This window comes from Aythya ferina (genome assembly GCF_964211825.1).
Source record: "Aythya ferina genome assembly, chromosome: 1".
Lineage (NCBI taxonomy): Eukaryota > Metazoa > Chordata > Aves > Anseriformes > Anatidae > Aythya > Aythya ferina.
In genome coordinates, this window is record NC_140296.1 from 117,205,191 (window position 1) to 117,226,807 (window position 21,617).

Here is a 21,617-nt window from a genome sequence, read left to right on the forward strand (position 1 = left end):
GCTGCTTGTATAACAAACTACACGTTCTGCTTTGCTAACCCACTGACTGGGCCACTAAGTCTCAACAGCTTCTAGCAAAACTAGATCTTCCAGCATCAGCTATTTAGTCTCCCTGCTAAGAGACATTGACCTGAAGAACTCAGGAGGGGTTGCTAGACTGATCAAAGGACTTGCTAAGGTCTTTTTCCTTTTTTTTTTAAATATGGAAAAAGACCAAACATTCACCTCTTTAAAGTACTGGTTATCATTTTAAGAACGTTCTTCCCGAGGCATTTTGTGTGCTCCTATGCCCACACTTGTACATAGGAGCCTTTCACCTGGAAATGGTATATTTCACATTTTTGTATGAGTGCTTTCAAGATGCATGCCAATTGGCAGACCAGCTACACAACTTGCCCTACTCAAACCAAGCCTTGCTCCAGGGTCTGAGCTGTCACCAAGCTCCAAACAACCACACTTGTCTGCCTTCCCTCTCCCCACAGCAGGATCCTGCTTTGTCTGCCTCCATCCCTCACCATGGCATACTGAAACAACAGCAGTACAAACACCAGCTCCTTCCAGGAGGAAAATACTAGCAAGTTTAATTCAGAAAAACAGCACTTCCAAGCATTATATTTTAGAGTACAAATATGTAACACCCAAGTCTGGCATAAAGCAACCACCATCTTACACAAGAAGCAATATTTCCCTCAGAAAAATCTTCAGCAGAAATTAGATGGAGTCTCCACACAGATGGATCTAGCACCCCAGCACTCCTGTCTCTCTGTACCAAGCAAGATGTTTTCTACTGCTCACAGCCCTGCTGACCCCAAGCCACACAGCCTGGTACGCCATGAGTTCATCATGCCAGACCAAACTCAGGGGCCCGTGACTGTGGAGACTGCACAGGTATTCCCCATCAGTGCAGTGGGAGGATGAAGCCCTCATGGAATGATAGAGCAGCTGAAAAATATTTACTTCCTTTTCCTTTCCTCAATACATGCCCTAGTGCCACAGCAGAAGAGGCTGTTTGAAAGAGGAAAATACTGGAGAAAGCTGGCCACCACTAGTCTGATACCCACAAGCTGTTCCCTCATCCTGCAAGGGCAAAAGGCACCTGCCTGAGTAAAGAGAGCCTCAATCCAGCTGGTTCACATTCAGCATAACCACCAATGACCCAGCTGCAGCACTGATGCCATAATACCACAGCTTATCTTTGCTACTCCTTAAAAAATAGTGCAAGCAGCACATTATCTTCAGGTTTTTTTTTTTTATTCAAATATATATATTCTTTCTCAAGGGTGGAATAAGCCCATGTTAGAGCACTGATCCATCTGAATTCAGATAGGATCTCTACATATCACAGTCCTTTTCCACAAGCTGAGCATACAAGAGAGGAACTGGGGCCAGTGATGAGGCAAGAGAAGGCCAATCCTGGGTACCCTACACCTTACAGGCTTATCCTACACACCAAGGCCCTTTCCCAGCCATCCCAACAGCAGTGCCAGAGTACAGCAGCACAGCTGCTCCATCAGCCAGAAGGACAGGAGCACAGTGATGCCCCCATCCTGCTCATCATCCCCTGCAGGCACCAGCTTGCAGCAGGGACTGACACAGCCCTCGGAGGCCCCAGGTGCTGAAGCACCAGACTACCCATCACCTTCCCCCAAGAAAGCAACCTCATCACCTCTCTCCAGCCTCTCTTCAGCCATTTCTCAAAGAAACAAGCTAGCTTGCCTTTCTAAGGCTAATATTGCAGTGCTGCAACAGGCAAGTGTACTTGCCTACAGATGAGCTGCACCCAGCTTGGAGGCAGATCCCACATCTCCTGGACAGCCCAGACATACATTTATGCCAGAGAATGGTGCAACAAAGCTGAGGGACCTCAGTGTTCCTTGGCTGCTGCTCATCATTCCTCCAAACCAAAGTACATACATTGGCTCCTCCTCAAACTTTTTTTTTTTTTTATATCAAAGAACAACACTGAACTTAAGCATATTAAACCCCCTCTACCACAGAGGCATCATCTGTGAAATCAGGGAAAACACTTCCAGGAGCTGCTGGGAAGACCATCAGTTTGTTCACAACACAGAAATCCAGCACAACTTTATTTATTGCCATTACAAATCAAGCACTCGTGCTATTTAATTTACCCAGACATTTTTGGTTCCATATTTCAAGCATTTGAAACAACTTCAGTTTTTAACCAAGCCTTTAAAATGTCATCGGGAGGACTGGTTCTCAGCAAGGCTAGATGATCCTGTTCCTCACAAGTCTGAAGAAGGGACATAATTAAAGTGTCTGTGAAGAGTATTACAATCACTTGAAGCTTATTGTCTAGGACTCAGTACCACATAAATGAAGTTGCAAGTATGGAAAAGAGTTTTTGCATCAGAAGTTGGAGTATAGGTCATAACACAGAAGTGTCAGCACCTGCCTTTTATTCATGTAATGAAGAGCAGAAAGCATATCTTAATTTGAATATCTTTGAAAAAGTTGCATGCTTTTTTGGTTAGAAAAAGTTTGATTAAAAGTCACAACAACAAAAAAAATTACTCTTTTATGAACTGAAATTCAGTTACTCCTTGTATGAAACTTTTTTCTAAAAATCCCAGAAATGCAAAGAGTAAAAAAAAATTCCAGATAATTTTTTCTCACCACATTTACTAACCCCAACCATTGAAGCAGATAAATGACAAGCAGAGACTGAGGAGGTTTAATTCACCAATCTACTCCTTGAAAAAGGAAATAAATGAAGAGTTCTCGGTCTTCCCTGGATATTAGATGGAACTTCACAAGCCAAAGAAATGCTGATCCTCACTACTAAGTGGTTCACTCTTGCTTCAAGAGGGGAAATTTTAACAAAAAATATTTACAAAGCATTTTTCTTATCTACACCCTTAGTAATTAATTTCAAGCATCCTTATCTAGACTACAGTAGAGCTTTCAACAGCACTGAAACAGAGAACACTTGAAATTGAGATATTTCCTAATAGTTATTCTGGTCCAGATAGCTACATGTTATGCTTAAGGTTATGATAAGTATCTCATCTACTACACACAAGCATTTATGAAATGTACATATTTTCATACAGCTATGTGGCAGATGGCTATTTGCTCATAAAACATGACTAGATTGGCACTGGAAGAGAGAACTGTCCCTTACCATATCACTGTATTGCTTCAGTTTCCTGGCAAAGACAGCTAATAAAATATCAGCCAAAGATGGCTTGCTGAGTTTCTGAAAACAACTTTTTCTCTCATTAGTGACTTGGCAGACCCTTACAAATGATGCCAAAGGAATGTAGAGATATCAGGATCCTTATGCAATTCCAGGACATAATTCACATAGCTTGCAGACTGCTGGGACCACACTGTTCATGAATCGTTCAGCACAGCCAGGTCCCAGACCCGTACTGCCAAGCAGTGACAGTGTCTAAGCGTGGAGGTGGCCTCTCCGTCCTGCCCAAATCCCACCTGGGAAGCAGGTGACATCAACTGCAAAGCAACAGCAGGCTTGACTGAGCTGCTGTGAGGCTGATGACCACCTCGTGTCCAGGCCAGGAGCTGAGCCCTCTTCCTCACATGCAACCCATCTCCAAGGGTCAGGGCTCACAAAGGCAGGGGAGAAGGGAAGTGGGAAACAACATCGTTCATAGAGGTTACATGTAGTTTTAAAACGTTGACTCATGGGGAGTTCCCTGTGCATGCAGGGAGCACAGTAAAACCACAGGACCATAAGAACACAAAGCCCCTTAAGTGCACAAATTTCTGGAAAGTGACTTACTGAAAGTCAGGTTATTGTGGATAACCCCTGAGAAGAGAACTGGGAGCAGCGTCACGCTCACTTGCCTTGCTCTTCCCTCCACCAGGGTACCTGTTTATGGCCATTATGCAACAGGACAGAGGTCAGATGAGCCTGTACAGCTCCTTTAGGTGTGCTCACCATAGCATTAACAGATACTTGCACAGAACAGAAGAGCTTCCAATCCTGACCTTCAGCCAAGCTCCCGGTGGCCAACCTGCACACAACACATGGACAGGGGAGCTTTAACCAGGTACAAGTAGGGTTACACAGGGCTCCAGATTTAAAACTGCTCCATCTCTCCCTGATATATCCAGACCACAAAAAAAAAGTTTCTGCCCTCATCACATGCCAGGTAGCACAGCCATGCACATAGCACGTCTCCTGCTCTGACTAGAGCTACCTACCCTTACAAGCTCATCCGCCACTAAATAAGGTGACTTATTTATATAAGGTGACTTCCAAAACCAGGACTAAATTCAGATAGTATTCTCATCATGGATGAGCAAGCACACACTGATTTGTCTTTAGATCCCTCAGCATCTTCAACCAGAAAAGCATTTCATATGGCATGCGTTAACATAGGGCATGTGTCCATTCAGGTGTGAAAAGACTGACATTTTTTGAGATGACTGGAGGCAGTATTGATTTCTCTGCCAGGAATCAATGTTTATGACTGGCAGTAGACCCAATCATTTTCAATTAACGACCTGACAATCCTGAAGTGTGACCCTGTTATGGCAGGCTCTGCTACAATTTGTTTACACAGGTGCATCTCCACCAACTACATTTTTGTGGCTGTGCCTGCTACAGTGCCATGTGGCCACAACTAATATCTCAAGTGCCACAAAAAGGAGCAAGACATCCAACAGCCATACCACCACAGCATCATATATGTGCACCATATGCTCATGCACACTCCTACCCACTAGCCAGGCAGCAGTCAAGCCTTGAAGATAGGGGCAACCCGAAGGACCTTCTCCATAGTCAACAGCAGTGGAACAAGCTGTAACCACTTTATGTGGGCATAAAGCTTTTTTTTCTTTAAGCCTCCAGAAACAATCCTGTCACTGTTTTAGAGCAGCACAAAGAGACACCTGAGCCAAGACAGCCCCAGGCATCTGCATGGCTCATGCCTGGCTGGGGCTTGAAAGCCATCCAGCTTTGTGCGTGCAGACCCACACCCCAGCACTGCCCCACTGGTGCAATGATGGTGCCTCCGGTGCCAGCACCGACTCACGCAAAGCCAGTCAAGACATCTCTGCATGCCTGGCCCCATCACGCCTGTAACTCTGCAGGCCTAGTCCTGCAGTAGGTGTAGGACATGCAGCAATTTGTGAACTATGATCTAGCTCTGAAGGATACGGCCACAATAAATCCATGTTTTATTGTCATGAGGTCTTCCAAACCATCACTGACATCCTTTTAAAATGTTAATTGCTGCCCCTTGGAACAGCAAAATCCTAAGAGCAACAGCTGTGGCAGCAGAGGAAAGATCCCTACACCAAGCAGCCATGGGCAAGCAGCTGCACAACATGCTGCCAGTGCATTTGCAAAGGGGCCTGCTCCTGGGGGAGAGAAAAAGAAGAAGCAGAAGCGCAGACTTGGTCAGGAAAAGGGAGAACAATGTTGGTCAAAACTGGAATTTCCATTTTCTTTTATCATAGTTGGACCAAAGCCAAAGGCCTTCCATGCACAGTGTACATCAGCCTAGTGAACCAGACAGCAAATTTTTTAAGAGCTTCCAGACCTATTCCATGCACACAGATAATCCATAGGCTAACTTTCATGCATAAAGTTCACAAAACATTTGAATTTGTTTAGTAAGGAAACAAGCAGCCCTGTGCTGAACACAGAATTTCCCGGCACAGCAGTGACATTATTATTTGTAAAAGCTTCTCTGTTTTGTATCTTTTTAGCCCAGGACCAAGTTATTCACAGAGCCTAGAAACATGCTCTACCAGTGAGTGGAGCTCTTTCTGCAGTACCAAAGCTAAAGCAAGCTCCAGCTGGGGTTGGAAGCAGACAGAACTCATTTCCCACATATGACAAGTATTTATTTTGCTCCTCCCTTTTCCACTATCTGTTCTGAAAAATACCAGTCTTCATTACAGAAGTTGTTCAGCTTTTTTAATGGATTAAGTTAAAAAGCAGTTTAAGAGTAGCAATCCATTCTCAGTGTTTTTCAATGGTATGAATTGGTTGATATCAGTCTGCAAATAAAGGAGATTGGTGTTGGCTCCTTAAAAGCACTACACATTTAGTACCAGTATAAAACTGGATTCTGGCAAACTTGCCTATTTTTTCACATCAAGGAGGAACAGACAGTGTCTACGCATGCCACCCATGAAGGTAAAATAGATGTTTAAAAATATGGTATCACTTCAGATATGTGCAAAGTATGGGTCAAAAGCAGTTCAGAAGCCATCATTCACTCTTCACATCAGCAATATCTATGGAAGTGGTCACATTTCATAGCCCAAGAACTGAGAACACAAGTATTCTGAAGTCAAGCTACAGCATGCAAACGCTCAAATGCAACATTTTAAAGCCTCTGAAAGAATCCCAGTCATGGAAAGGGAAAGCAAATCACTGCAGTGCTATCACAGATAAAAATGCTACAAAACAACAGAATCAATGACTCAATATAAATCTACAAACAAGCTTTTCCTTTGCTTTAAAGTCTTCCCGTAACTACACTTATCTATCCAGACATCTCTTAAATACTACTTAAGAGGGGACAGAAGGTGTTAATCTGGAAAAAAAAAAAAAAAAATGGGCTGTTGAGGAAAGAGCATATTTATGCTTCAATTCCCATAACAATTCAAGGAAAAAAAATCGATAGGTCTATAGCTATACAGCATCTTAGGTCAACGGAGAGTTAAACAACAGGAATGGGTCATAGTTTATTTAATGAAAAAATGGGAGGAGAGTACTTGGATTACAGTCAGCTCATAGAGTCAAGACAACTTCCAGCTTTTCTTAAGAAATGAGGTCAAACTTTTTTCCTATCTGAAGAGCTGATAAAAAATATGGCTTTATTGTCTGGTTGCAGAAGACAGATTGACACAGGTCAGACAGACCTTTACTCCACTGTGATTCTGGGTAACCTGTGCTTGCCTCTCCCATCATCTCAGCCCATGCTGATCTTTCTGTCTCCACCATAAGGTGTTAGCAGAAAGCAGATTTTCAGGGCAATAGATACTTGAGGTTGGACGCACGTGAGATAAAGCAAAGCTTCCTTGGATAAAGAAGGCTTTCCTGAGTCATGTGGGTTTTCTTGGTAGAAGACTTGAGATTATATTTTTTTCAGATGTTGGAACAGGTTGCCTAGGGGGGTGCAGGAGTCACCACCCCGGGGATGTTTAAGGAAAGATTGGACCTGGTGCTTAGGGACATGGTTTAGTGGGTGACATGGGTGGTAGGGGGATGGTCGGACCAGATGATCTTAGAGGGCTTTTCCAGCCTTAATGATTTTATCTAGGCATCAGTATGCCCATCAAGTCACTACTTTGACCAGTCACCTTCAGAGCTCTGGGCTTTTTAAACTGCTTCAATGACATTGTGACAAGGAGGAGACAAAAGCAAACTCATGGACACAAGGATGGTAGGGAACAACCAGTGGAGAAATGAGGTCTCAGGGTTTGCTTCATCAGCCAGCTAAAGAGACAGGCTGGTAGCAGGATTTAATGAAGCTACGCTCCCTCCACCCCCCACAGAAAAATTCCCTGTCTGTATAGCTTAGTGAAAACCTACCCTTTAGGACAGCCTTATGGACTGTTAGACCCTATTGCCTTTACGGGTATTAGAGGTGGCTATAGCAGGGCATATAAGGATGTAAATACGCTACTATCGATGTCAGTAGAGATGCATCTCATTTAAGAGGCTATTGGTCTGGGTAGCTTCAAACAATCAGTGCTACAAAGTGAGAAGGGAAAGAAAAGGAGTTTAAGTTGTTCCTAAGAACACATGTATTTAGTTACATCTGATTTCTCCTGGGGGCATCAGAAAGTGTGGTATTCAGCCCTCTCAGATTGCTCTGCAGCTTCAACCAATACTGGATTCACACAGGCATTAAAATACTGGAATACACAGGCATTAAAAGAAACCCTGAACTCCACCCCATGTATCCCCCTGTAATCCACATCACAAACAAATAAAGGAGAGGGGGACAAGAAAGGGGTATAGAAATCACTCCCTTTACCAAGCAGACAGGACAGGAGCAAGGCAGCGCTTAGAGGGGTCTCCAGCACCCTGCCCCATGGCAGGCAGCCCCAGCAGGAGCACTAATCCCACAGGGCCCCCTCTCCTGCCTGCACCCCAAACACACCCTCCCTCATGCGATTCTTTGGGCACCTGTAGCTCCCAACCACTTATTACTTAAATAATTAGATATTATTACATTGCACTAATAAATTCCCTATGAAAAACACACACACAAATGCACAAGCAGGGCAACAGATTGCCAGCCCGGGCTGTTTTTGCCTTTCAGAGCTTGCCACCCGACGGGCTGGCTGTTCCTGGCAGGGCAGGAGGCGGCAGCAGTTACGGGAATCAGCGCTGGCAGAGCCATTACTTAACCCCTTGCCACTCACACCCTCCGCTGGCAGCCACCCTGGTCCCTCCCAGCGCCTGCCCTTTGACAACACAAAAAGGAAGAAAGCACCTCCAAAAGGAAAAAAAAAGAGACAGAAAAACCCCACAAGGCAGCAAACATGAAGGTTTCATGACCCCGAAGGTCCGTGCAGAGGGAATGTTTCAGAGTAAACACTCTGGGAAAAGCTCTTTAGCTGAATTGACAGCTGAGGAGATAGGAAGGGTCAGAGCATGAAAGAAGCATTTGAACCAGAGGTGCTGTTTCTCAGAGAGTGTCAACATGATTCTTTTTTTTTTTTTTTATTTTAACTCTTTCCATCTGTCCAAGGACCCAACCTTAACCAAACCCTGGCTGGCACCAAGATGTCAGTCATGATTTAGAAATACTGGTTTTGAAGTTCTTGGCTCGGGCACTGATTTCCTCCGTGACCTTGGGCAAGTCATTTAGTCCATGCTGCATTTCAGCCTCTAATCCACACAGCGAAGACGATGCCTCACGGGCAGGTGATGAAGTTATTAGTGATGGCACATCTCTGTAATGACAGGAGGCAGAGGGGTGATCAGGGAGATATGGAGATCCACCTCCAGCAGGATCCTGATTGCTTGGCTATTCCACCTGAGATCAAACCTCTCACAAATGAAGTGGCCACTCTCTAATTAGCAGCAATTTCTAATGATGTTTCTGCCTCTCACACTGAAATTGCATTTGTGATTGAACTATGGTTAGGGCAAAAACAGTGGACTGTGGGCTCACCCCTGCACAAAATAGTTCTCAAGCTGCCAGGGAGTGAATAGGCCCCATTCCAGCTCTTTGGTCTTTACCTTCCCAGCTCCAAGCTCACTTTTCATACCTGCCTCTCTCCTCTTCCATTCCTCTCCTGCTAGAAGAAACACAATGCTGCATTAAAAGAAGCCCTAATTATGGAGGGTGGTTAAACATGGAAGTCTGAAGGCTAGCAGGGAAACAGATGTTCTCCAGACTATTCTCAAGTCCCATCTCCTGTTCTAGCTGCACTTGTTCAAAATAATAGACAAGTGGCCATCATTGTGATTTTTCTGGGGTTTCCCAGCAGACCCCCAGCCTATTTCACAGCTGGAGCAGTGGCACTGCTGCCCTCACCCAAACCCCCAACTCAGTCACAGAGGAGGATGCTTTGGAGGGAGAATCAAGAAGCATCCCCAAGGACGTGGCTGATTTCTGACCCAACCACAGGACCACCCTTCAGCCATCCAGCCCCCCAGTGCCACAGCCATCCCCTCTATTTTAAATGAAATAGCTTGCAGTCGGTCCTGCTGAAAAGATTTTCAGACCTGGTCCACTTTGGGAACAGGTCATAATCTACAGTTGCTGTGTTCTTAGCTTTTATTTTTTTGGCTGTACATACTGCATGATTACTCAGTGTCCATGTACATAATCACCAAGGATGATTTACTGAAAGAGTTATGATAGATGAAGTCATAAATTGGGAAGAATCCGGTAAGTAGTTGTTAATTAATAACTCTGCTCAATAAGGTTTTTTTGCCCTTTACCCCCCCTTGAGCTAGAACCCTATAATTGCATTTGCTCTCCCTGCTTTTGTTAGTTTTAGAAAGCATCCCCAGTTCTGCTATAAATTTTAAGAAACAGAAGTCAGTGAAGAGATTCCTACCCTTCAGTCTGCAACAGAGTTCATCTGCCGTGCTGACAAAGCACCCCACTTGGGAACAAAATCTGCCGCAAGTTGCAGGATCATGACTAATTTAGCATCATTACTTCAATGATTGCATTGAATGAGGCAAGAAAACATTACACCAAAGTTACAGAAGACACACTGAAGTTAGTAGGGATGACTGAAAATGTTCCCAAGCACAAAAATGCCTTTCAGATTCCTAAATCCCAGCCTTCGGTTGACTTTATCACTGACAAAACAGTTGTGGGTCAGGTGGAAAGCCCACAATAGCATTTTGTGTTGTCACTTGGAAAGCCTAGTAACAAATCACACTAGAGTAATTTTAGAAACTATCACCAGAAAGATGAACACAGCATGTGAACTGCCAGTCTGTTCCCCGCCCCAGGCCCCCTCAAGAGAGTATCCACTTATATACATGATTTACATTGCTGTTTCTAGCAGACCTCATCATAAACCATAACACAGTTATCTCTGATTTTCCTGTCCCCTTGGACAGCATATCTTAAATTCTTTGGCCCAGCTTTTAGGAGCAGACAGTGATTTTGAATGCATTGTAGAGGAATACAAGCTGTTGAAGGAGCTGAGTAGCTGCTCCCAGGGAAAGGGCTCCCTCTAACTGGACTCAATCCAGGAGTCACTTTTGAGAGTCCTCCAGCAGCACAGTGCCACCTTATTTTGGAGGCCAACACATGCGTGCCTCCTTTGAGCTTCTTTTATTCAAAGAGTCAAAAAAAATCAAAAATTTAAACAGTACCCCACAGAGAGTTTGGCTTGTCGCATTCCTACAGCATTAGTCAGAAGGGAGGGGAGGAGTGCAAGAACTGAAACCAGGCAGCGCAGAAGGTGTTGCAACAACACGTGTGCTCATTTCAGTGCCCCAGGCCTGCCCTGGCTCCTGAAGGGCTCCTGCCTGCACCAGGACAACTATTTTGTGAGTATCGGTCAGGGGTGGTGCAACCAGCTTCCAGCCTGCGCTCCATGAAGAGGAAAGGAGGGAGGGAGAACAGGAACCAAGAAGACTGAGGTACCTCCAGAGGAGCAAAGCCAACATGCTCATGCTGGCACCACCATCAGGAGCCCAACGCAGGATGAACATCATTTCCAGTGTTGGCATAGGAAATCAGTGTGTTTCATACCAAAGCATCCTGACCCTGTCAAACAGCGGTGAATGCCCATATCCAGACCCTCCTGCCAACACATCGTTACTCCCAACAAGAGCTTTAAGAGAAGAGCTGTGGTTGGTAGCCCTCCTCTTCCCCAGGCCCCATTTACTGCTACCTGTGGCCCTGGATGGGAAAGCAAGATGCTTCTTCCTCCTGCCCCCAACTCCAGATCACAGGCAGGTGAAACAAGCCAAGTATGTGTCAGCAGTAAACAGAGGCGATTAGGAGCAGCACACCACAGGCAAGCACAGAGTAACCCTTCAAAGGCATGGGAACACCTCAGCAATTTAAACAAGATGCTAAACACAGCAGTGATTTCTCCAGAAACAGAGAACACAGGCAAAATAAACAGTTCTGCTGCTTTCTGTTGTGTTTATACCTTGGTTTGGATTTTAGACTGAGATCATATTCATAGGATAATGTACAAGGCCTCAGGCAAGAAAACAGCAGCAGCAGAGCTTACAGTGAAAATGGGAGGAGAGCGCCTGGGAGAGGGGAAGGAGTAGTCACCTCTGGAAGCTCAGGCACCAAATATTGTTCTCTTAAGCTATCACAAGTCCCACATACCAGGGCATTGGGTGAGAGAGTCACAGAAAGTCAAATTGATCACCTTCTGCTCACAAAAAAGCACAGAGCTTCCTCATAGCTGTAGCCAAATGAGGCAAGCAAATAGGTTTATCTTACACAGGTAATCGGCATACAGACCTCAGAGACACACTTGCAAGTCTGTGGATGTAAGGAGCCTGCAAATCAAAGGAATTTAGGGAATCAGTCCCATTCATACTCCTGTCTGTAAACTAGTAAGCTGACCAGCCTAACTTGCTGTCATGAGCCACAACTACAGAGATAGCCCATCTTCCCGAGGATTATACCACACATGAATTGAGTTACATTTAGGAGCATCCTCTTGTCTACAGAGAAAGCAAGTCCCAGGCTCCAAACACATCTTAGAACAAGACTTTTTGTCAGAAGGAAATAAAGCCATAATTGCCCAGTGATAGCAGTTATCTCTGTTCATAGCTACTAGCAGTTCAGCAGGAACAGGCAAACAGCAGAGGCACCTCAAATTAATTAGCAAATACTCCTTTGGAGACAATACTGATATAAACTCATTTACTACTTCATGGATGGCTTAGAGAAAACAAGGGCATTAAAGACATTGTAGTTAACTTAGCTGAAATGATCCACAAAGACACAGGAAAAAATAAAGCCTCACTGAACTATCACACACATCAGTAAGCAAGACAAGAGCACAAGAAGAGGCACCTGTTTCCCAGAGAATGCTCGTAAAAAACATGAAAGAAACATACCTTTTGGTACCATTGCTTTTGTCACCCACTAGCTTTCAGGCCAAGGGAGCAGTGTACTGTCCCTACCCCATTCCTCAAGAGAAAAAGGCAAAAACAAATTAAGTAGTTTCCAGGCTTTTTATACCCCACAGGTGGCACCTCAGTGCCCAGGTGAGCCTTGTTCACAGGGGATTTTCCCACATCCCTGCAAGCACCCACAGCTCCTTCCAGCCTCCTCAGCCCCACTGCTGCCTCCCTCTCCTGATGAAGCACAGCTGGCCTGCTTGGCACCATATGTCCCACTTCATTTAGTGAAACAGCAAGGTTTACTACTGATTTATTAGCACATCAGGATAAGAATAAAATAAGAGCAAAAAGACCCCAGAAAAACTCAGCTCTGCAGAAAAGTCTAATATGTTATTCAAGATGAGGCTGTTTCCTCTATATTCAGGGGCTTCTCCTTGGAACTTAGCTGGTGCTGGCTCAGTCCCGCGAGCTGTATCCCATTCTTCTGGTGTCACCAAAACCAGGCCCATTGACTCCAGTGGAAGCAGAACCCAGCTCCAAGTGTAACCAAAATTTACCATGCTTCTTGATAATACACAGTTATAGCCCAAACAGCACAAACCCTCTAGTCCACAATTAACTACTATTTCTGCCTCCTCCCATCTCTCGGGCTTCAAATTAATGGCCAGAGAAATTAGTGTGGCTTGGGGAAGAGCAGTCTGCTAGCAGTGATGTATACCCACAGACACGTGCTCGTGCACACACACTAAATGAACCGACAAGTCTTAGCATCAGGATGATAAATACCAAGACAATCAGCTATGACAAAGCAAGTTTATATCTTCCTGAAGAAATAAACAGGGCTTCCAGGCACTGTGTGTCATATCAGGTGTAGAAAACAAAGGTACTCGTGACTAAAGCTCATGTCCACTAACTGGAAAGCATTAATAGCCAGCCACACCTGAAAACTGGGTTGGATAATGAGACATAAAAAGTTACCTGCAGATTCTTCTACACTTCTGGCAAGTATCAAAGGTCTCATGATTTTTTACTATTTTTCTTAACACTGCCAAGTATCATGCAATTAAGAAAATCTGGACTCTCATTAAAACAAAATTAAGTTCCTGGAGCTCAGAAGTGCTTCAAAGAAGCTGTCTTGTAAGAATCAAAACCAAAGGCAAGTGAAACCTGACCATGTAAAAACATATAGGTTCAAGTCAGTGTCTAGGTTTTAGAAGCCCGGCTGTTAATTTGTGTGTGCGTGTTGATGTCAGAATTACAGGATTACGGTAGCACTGCGGGATACACACTCATCACTGGCAAAGTCCAGAACGAAACACAGACATGAGTGAGAAAGGGTATGTAACCCTGCCAAACAACAAGGCCAAAAATCATTACAAAGCCAGAATTTGTTTTCTAGCCTATAAGAATCATTCAGCTGCAGGAAAACTACCCTGGGAAGCGTAATAGTGAGAGGCCAGATCTGCTCCCACACTACTGCTGGGACGTCTTAGGCACGGGCGGAGGGAAGCTGCGGGCACACATCCCCTCAAATGGCCCGGCCAGCGACATCCCGAAATCCAGGGAAGGTCTGGGAACTGGGAACGGTGAAGCAGACGCACACAGAAGTGGCTGACAAAATGCCAAGGGCACTTTGATTTCACTTCCAATATGAGTTTCTTCAGCTTGGCTGAAAGACTGATGCAGCCAGTCAAAAGGCAGCCGTGGAAACTCCCTGCTGGGTCATCTTGTCCGCACTCCTGGAGGCCAGCTCGGAGGAGGAGAGCGCTGCCCATCCACCAGTCACCCCTTGTATTTGTTTATCTAAATTATTTACTTTCATTTTTAAAATAAAGCTTCAAAGAGAGTCAATCAACCAACACACAATGCCAACTTAGCACTATTGATACTTTCTCTTTATGTTTGTCCAGTCTTCTGTGAAAAGCCATAACGAAGGAGCTCTCCCCCCGTGACCTTGCTCTCCAGCTGCCTACAGCTGCTTCATGCCTCAGAGTTTCCTTCAAGTATTTCATCATTCCCAGCTGCACACTCATTTGCTTCACAATGTTAATCATTTACCAGTGAACCATGACTTCAGCAGACACCTAGCTAAATGACAGTTTAGTTATTTGGGAGATAGGGAGGTTCTCGTCTTTGTGTATAACTTTCCAGGCCCCCAAACATCTCTTCAGCTCTGTCTTTTGGGTCAGCACACAGAGCTACTGCTTTCAGCAGCTTTAGGTTATCTGAGCCAGTGGAAATAGAATAACCTAAATAAAGCAGGATAATGCAACCCCTAAATACATTATGTCTTGCCAAAAAAAAAAAAAAAAAAAAGGTGTTGGAGATGCAGACTGTGAATGGACATGTTGCTGCCTTGTGAATTCCATCCATGAGTGATCATTAGCAACAGCACTGGTCAGCCCAGAGGTCTCAGTCCTATCCAGCCACCCTGCACAGGCAGGGAGGGCACGTCTGGGATTTTGGGGCATCCCAAGGCTGTGGCAGAGCATCTGCAACTCCTCTTCCCACTGCACTGTCAGATTTCAGGAAGCCCACAGCAGATGCAGAAATTTCCCTCATTTGGGGGAGTTAAGATCAATATGCCCTGTTCTTGCTCCAGGATGGGACCACAGTTGAGAAGTGTTTGCAGGCTGCAGTGTAGATCTGCCACCCAATTCACCTGGAGCAAGGACAGCAGCTGCTCCTTGGGGTGACAGCCAACAAAGAAACCCCCTGGGAGCACAGCACTGTACATGACAAGACTTCTGGGCACCATTACACTCATCTTATCATGTCTGTATTTCTCACAGGGTGCTTTGCTGGGGTCCCACAAGAGGGCTGAAGGAGAAGTAGTGGCCCCAAACTTGTGCACAGGGGGAAAGGCGCGTGGGGCTCAGCCCCACAGGCGCTGTCAGCCACAGGGCTCACCAGCATGATGTCACATAGCATGGGACCAAAATGTGGGAGAAGTCTCCCTTTCTCACACCTGCAGAAAAGCTGAGAGCAAAGCATCTGTCTCCCACCTGGAAGGGCAGCGAGGCAGCTTAGCAAGAGCTGGATTAATGCCCTGGTCCCAGCTGTAACTGAGGGATGCAGAAGGGAAAAATAAAGCAGGATCGCCACCCCCACATCCCTGTTTATTTTGGACAGCAGCGACATGACTGCAGTTTGTTTTCATTTCATTCCTCCACAGTGCGGAAAACTCCCAGCGCAGGGTGAAGTGTGAGGGTGTTTCCAAGCCTGTGGCTCGGTCCCCTCCAGGACAATGACATGTGGTGCCAGACGTTGCCCCAGCCACGCACAGATGGGAACCAGGGCTCAACTCACCAGCGGCTGTGGGGTGCCAGCACTGCCCACAGAGCCCTTCCTCGGCTCCAGTGCCTGGGCTGACACAAGGAAATGGGGGTCACTTGTGCAGCCAAGGTCTGACAGCTTGTGTGGTGCACAGCAATGCCTTTTCCACACACAGGTTTGGATGGGTTGGCACTGCTGCAGGGCAGAGATGGGATTTGGCTGAGCCCCCCAGCATCTGCGACAATCCCCTGCCAGAGCTTGCTTGCTCCAGGAAGGCACTGGCTGTGTTTTGCCCAATGCTGGATGCAAACAGAGTTCAGCAGTTAGCATCAGGCTTAATTACCAGCCTGACAAATCCCACACGCAGAGTCAGACCCAGGCTAGGAGGCAGAGAGATGCAGGACATTTATTTTTGTCACTGTAATCAAACCAGCAATACCCAGGGAAAGGCATTGTGCTAGTAAGCTAGTGCTTTTGAAAAATAAAATAAAATCTGGTCACTAACCCTGTGAGAAGCAGGGTTTCAAAATATGAACGTTTTTCAAGCTTGTCTCTAGAAGTTAATGAAGAAAGGGTGTTAGTGGTCTCAGAGTTGCAGAGACAAAAACTCTGCTTCTGAACACACACAAAAATTTTAAAGAAACTGGAGTATTGTTTGAGATTTTCTGACTCTGACCCTTTCTTCCACCCCCCAGCCCAAAATTAATAAACACCACTTGCAGTTGCTGTGCGAGCTGATGCGTTTTCCTCACACATCACAGATAAAATCTGCATGCTCAGAGGCTGGGGAATGCACAGTTAAGGGCAGCATCTTTTCTGCACTGCATTTTGGTAAATTCAATGAAACCATATTCTAAGGTAAATATTGTACTCGTGATTCCAGTTTATATATTCATGGTGGGTTAATAAATAGCTTCTGACATTTTAGTAAGCACTAAATCAGCAACAGGAGATAGTTACAGAGACAGGCATAACAACAACGCCGTGCTTATAAACATCTGCATCATGTTACCAAAATGACTTCATTGTGGTCTGGATCACTCTTTTTAAAGGGGATTAAGTGGGTGGGAATGCATTACTTTCCATTGCTGGTAGCAATGAGAAACACTACAGACTGTCAAATATAAAGCGCTATATTATGGCAAAGGTGGCAAACTGACAAAACACATAAAAGTCTTAGTCCAATAAACTCAAATCCTTTCCTTTTAATTTCTGAAGACAACTACAATAAATTGTTTTGTTTTGTTTTGCTTTGTGTGTGTTTTATTTTAGATTATCCAGACACTTAGACAGATTTTGAGCCATTGTTTAATTTCCAAAGATATCTACAATAATTGTGGGGTTTTGATTGTGTGTTTGTTTTTTAGATAATCCAGTTACTTAGACAAATTTTGAGCCACTGTTTATCTCCTGGAAGAACCAACTCAGCTGTGCTCCTTACTGAGGGTGGAGGCGTATGCTAGCAACTTACCACTTTTTTCAAACACAAAGGCTTACCTAAACTTCATGAAAGCAAAAATGCAAATCTCAGTAGACCACCTCAGACACTGTGGATACCAGTGCTTTCATCTGAAACCAAATAAAACTTGGGTTAAGTTTCAGTGGTCATTCTTGCCCTTATTCCCCCCTTCCTGATTCATTGTCCCCCTGTTCAGATGGAGACAGTGTGCATTTTCCTGTTTGGTCCAGATTTCCCAAATATTATTGTCCTTTCACAAATTACTTTCTTCTATGTGTTGTCTGCACCATTACTGATCACCACACCATAGACTGAGACTTGCTAGATTAGAAGATATTTTAACATGCTCTCTAGCTGTAGTTTTTATAATCTGTTAGGAGAACAGTTTGTACATTACTAGATTTTTCTCATCCTGGTCTTATTGAGGAATCTCCAGCTGCATAATCATCACTTATAAATACAAGCTAACAATAAACTCAGTGAAAAACATGTTCTGTCTTTGGGCTGTTCACAAATTTTTTGAATGGCACACCAACAATTCACATCGTGACCTGATTATCTAAATTGCCTGGTGCTGTTGCTGCTTCCTGATTGAATGCCACCAGTATGAATGGGAGCTGCTCATAGGCATGCTGTGAAGCACAGCCACTGGTACCAGACAGTTACCCAAATATGCACAAACAAGGAAATAGCATTACAAGAGGGCAGAGGGCAAGGCGCATGATCCTGCAGCATGTGAGTAACTCACTGATATCCTCTGCACGCCAGTGTAACTGTTCATCCACGGATAGCTGGTTTATTTTTTAAAGAGAGAAGCTGCACCCAGCATATGGTTGCTGCACATGGAGGCTGTAGTTGAGAGACAGCAGAACATCCTCGTTTGCCTGCATCCTTTCAAAATCCTCCACAGAGGGGCCAAGATGCACAAAATCCTGAAGGGACAAGGATATACAGATGTGCAAGATGAGCATACAGCTAGCACAGAACAGAGGAGCAGAGTGCTTGAGATGCACATTGTCGTGCACGATGCCGGAGCACACCCATGATTGCAAAGAGCAGCCACTCAGACAGACTCCCCATCCTCCTGTTCAGCCCATGCTCTCCATCAAACCCAGCAGAGATTCATCAGAGGGGAAAGCTACAAGATTCAGCTCTCCTCTGGCCTCCTGGCCTCCCAGAGCATGGTTTATTCCTCCCCCTGACCTGCCCTGCATCTTCATCACAACCCTGCCACCCTTCCCCACACAAGGCAGGAGATGGAAGCAGTCATTCTGCTGGCTCAGAGTGGTGAAAGGGCTATGGAGGGAGCAGACACAGGTCTTCATTCCTGCCCTCTCCACACAGAAATAGCTTGCACCGCATCAGCAACAAAAGGAAAAAAGAGAAAAGGGTCTGGGACTAAGGCACTATCTGGGATGCAGAGATGCTATCTGGATTCTGGCTGAGGCCTTCTGTTTATTTAGTTCATCAGATATTTGTGTTGTCTTTGGTTTGTTGTGTTTATCACCCCAAATAACATTCTAACTTACATTATTTGCAGTTACAAGTCTGATCACGCCCAGAGTAAGCTCTTTATTATTGGTGCCTGAGTGCAATAAAATTTTTTGTTAGCCAAAACCATAAACGCCATCCACCCAATCATTGCAAAGGGGAAACTACAGCTTTGTAAATGAGAACATAAAACAAACCAAAGAAAATGATCCTGTGCGTTGTAATAGCACCTTTAGCCTCTAGACTAGACAAGAATGTCCCTTCTAGGAGTCAGTAGGGAATGTGGCCTCTGTGGCAACCCCCAGCGTCTATCCCAAACCACAGACAGAGGACAGAGAGCTGGCTGGGAAGCACATCCAGAAGCTCTGGGTGAGGAGCTGCTTCCCCCTCCTCAATCCAAGTGTGAGGTGGTGATTTCAGAGCTGGAGCTGTGGCACAGATGTGGGAGCTGACCTGGTTTCGCAGAGACACCAAAACCTGTAGAGCCAAGGACACAGCCCTGCAAAGGCCTGCGTGACTGCCCGCAGCTCTCATACCACATTGGCATGCCTGACCTTGTGGAGGAAACAGTGCACATGCATTTGGAAAGGCTGGCTCTAGTGCCCCAGCACAGGCACTGGCAGCATGGCGCTTTGGGGAGCTCACGGCCCATTGCCAGGCAGGTTTGCGCTAACCAAGTGTGCTCTCTTCTCTTCCCACCTTTACCACAGCAGGCTGGTTTACCACTGAGCTCTCCCTTTTCCCTCCCAGCAGTCCAAAATGCAACTGAGGAGCGTAAAAGTGGCTCGTCAGGTCACTAGATACCATCAGAAACTATGAGATCGTTTGAATGTGTCTATGACTCAATGCCTTGATATCTCTTACATCAGGGCATGTCGTGCAAGAAAGCTTTCTGCAGGCTGGCTGCAAGTGTTAACAGAAAGCTGAGGAGAGATGCTGCCCAGCCACAAGTGGAGCGCATCCCCTCAGCTCTGTGGATGCTACAGCCCATGGGGACAGATCCCAACCTACAGCTACCAACATGCTCCAGATAAGCTGTGGTTACCTTTTGTTTTCTTTTTAAAGCAGATCCTTCTGGCTCAGCTGGATTGCAGAGGCAATATTTATGCCAATTCACCTGGCATAAGAGAGCAAGAGGCTGGGGCAATTAACTCCTCGATCTGTGTGTACTTTAGACCAAACAGTATGTTGTGCAATGGCTCGATAGCAAGAAAGATGAGAAGCCATGGCTAGAAATGCAGTAGAAGTACTGTAACATATCACCACTGTCCAGTGTTTATTTGCAACAAGCATAGAAAGCCCTACGCATGGAAGCGCTTGAAAACAGTTATAAATAGAATCTTGCTTCACCTGCTAACAGCTGGAAGCAAAAGAGGAAGGCTGTGTGTTTTACAGGAACTGCAATTAACTGAAATCGAGAGCCAAAAGGTCGCAGCCCCGTCTGATGGGTCGCACCGGGAGCAGGCCAGAGCCTCCATTTAGGGCAGCCATGGCAGTAGCTCACCCACCACATGGCTCTGGGCCATGGCGGCACACAGGGCCCCTGACCTGCCCAGGCATCTGTGAGGTGTCCGTGTGGTGGGCACGGGGTTCGTACGGACACGCCAAAACGCCTTTCCTTCCTCTGCTCCCTGTTTCAAGAGCTCGGGGTGCTTCATTTCACACACACCCAGATCATTGCACAATGGCTGCATTGTCTCAACAGCAACCAACACAGTGAAATCAGTTTGATGTGATTATAGGTGGAAGTTGAAGGCTTAGAGGATCTTGTGATGAACAGTAGAGTTAGGTCAGTGTGAAACCGAAATCTCCACTGTGTTGTTGTAACCTTCACTGCAAGGCTTGCTCTGCAATTTAACTCCCAGGTGGGGCTGCAAAGCCCCAGAAGGGCACAAAGCAGCCTCATCCCGATAAGAGTGTTTTGCTCTGAGGGTGCCAATGGCAGAGCGCAGGCTGCCTCTGAAGAGCCAACTATGTGAGAGGCCAGACATGCCGAGATAACAAAGACAATGCATTCTCAGTAACGAGAGCTCTGTAGGGGAAAGGGATCTGTTTTCTCAGCCTGAATGATGATTCAGAAAAAGAGGGAGGGAGTTGTCAAAGGTGAGCAGTGTCCTGAGGTGGCCTGTACAGGCAGCAGGCCTGTAAAGGAGCGTTCCCTGCTCCCACCTGAGTAACCTCCCCACTGCAGCTACCACAGCTGCTGACACAAGTGGATGGTCCCTTGTGTGCCAGACTTGAAAGTCCACATGGTTTGATCCTACCTTCAAATTGTAGGGATTGAACATAGCTCTTCTGCTAACAACCCCAGCTATCATCAACGGTTTCAAGTCAAGGCTGAATTTTTGGTTTAGCATGTCACTTGAGCTAGGATTGAAACCATGCTTTTCTCTTCCTCCACCCTTCCTTCTACAGGTTGAACCCCCCATGACCCAGAATGTCAAACATAGTCAGACACCCTGGACAGAGATGTCAGTCAGACACACCAAACAAATCATTTTTTTCTGGGGAAGTGACTGACACTTCAGCAGCTTAAGGACGGATTTCACTCACGGATGTAGATTGTTTATGAAGGCAGGTTTTTCCTTTCTACCTTGGCAGGCTGTACTAAACAAAACAAAACAAGAATACTGAAATAAGGAAATCTTTTCTAGTAGGAAAGAACGTCTTACAGAGCTTGGCAGAAACACCATCTCCCACACTTGTGCATATGAGTCATGGTGTCACTCAGGAGATTACTTGGTACTTGCTGCCTTGTCTCCAAGTTTAAAGGAAGGCAGTGATGTGCTGTTCTGCACCTTAGATTCACAAATTCCCTTCTAATCTAATGGTTGACTAAGGCCACTTTCTGCCACCTTTCTC

The 21,617-nt window shown here is 45.5% G+C and overlaps 1 protein-coding gene across 11 annotated transcripts in view; it reads right to left on the reverse strand.

The window, feature by feature from the left end:
* The window catches only part of ZPLD1 (zona pellucida like domain containing 1), a 103,243-nt gene extending 90,622 nt beyond the window's left edge, over positions 1–12,621 (reverse strand). For 5 of the 11 annotated variants that reach the window (XM_084508629.1, XM_084508625.1, XM_084508621.1 and 2 more), the window contains exon 1: positions 12,524–12,618. The gene's annotated coding sequence lies outside the window, so the exon portion shown is untranslated. Of the gene's footprint in view, positions 1–12,523 lie in introns of all 11 variants that reach the window. The other 6 variants (XM_084508627.1, XM_084508628.1, XM_084508623.1 and 3 more) reach the window with 2 other exon arrangements.
* Between the last annotated feature and the right edge of the window lie 8,996 nt (positions 12,622–21,617).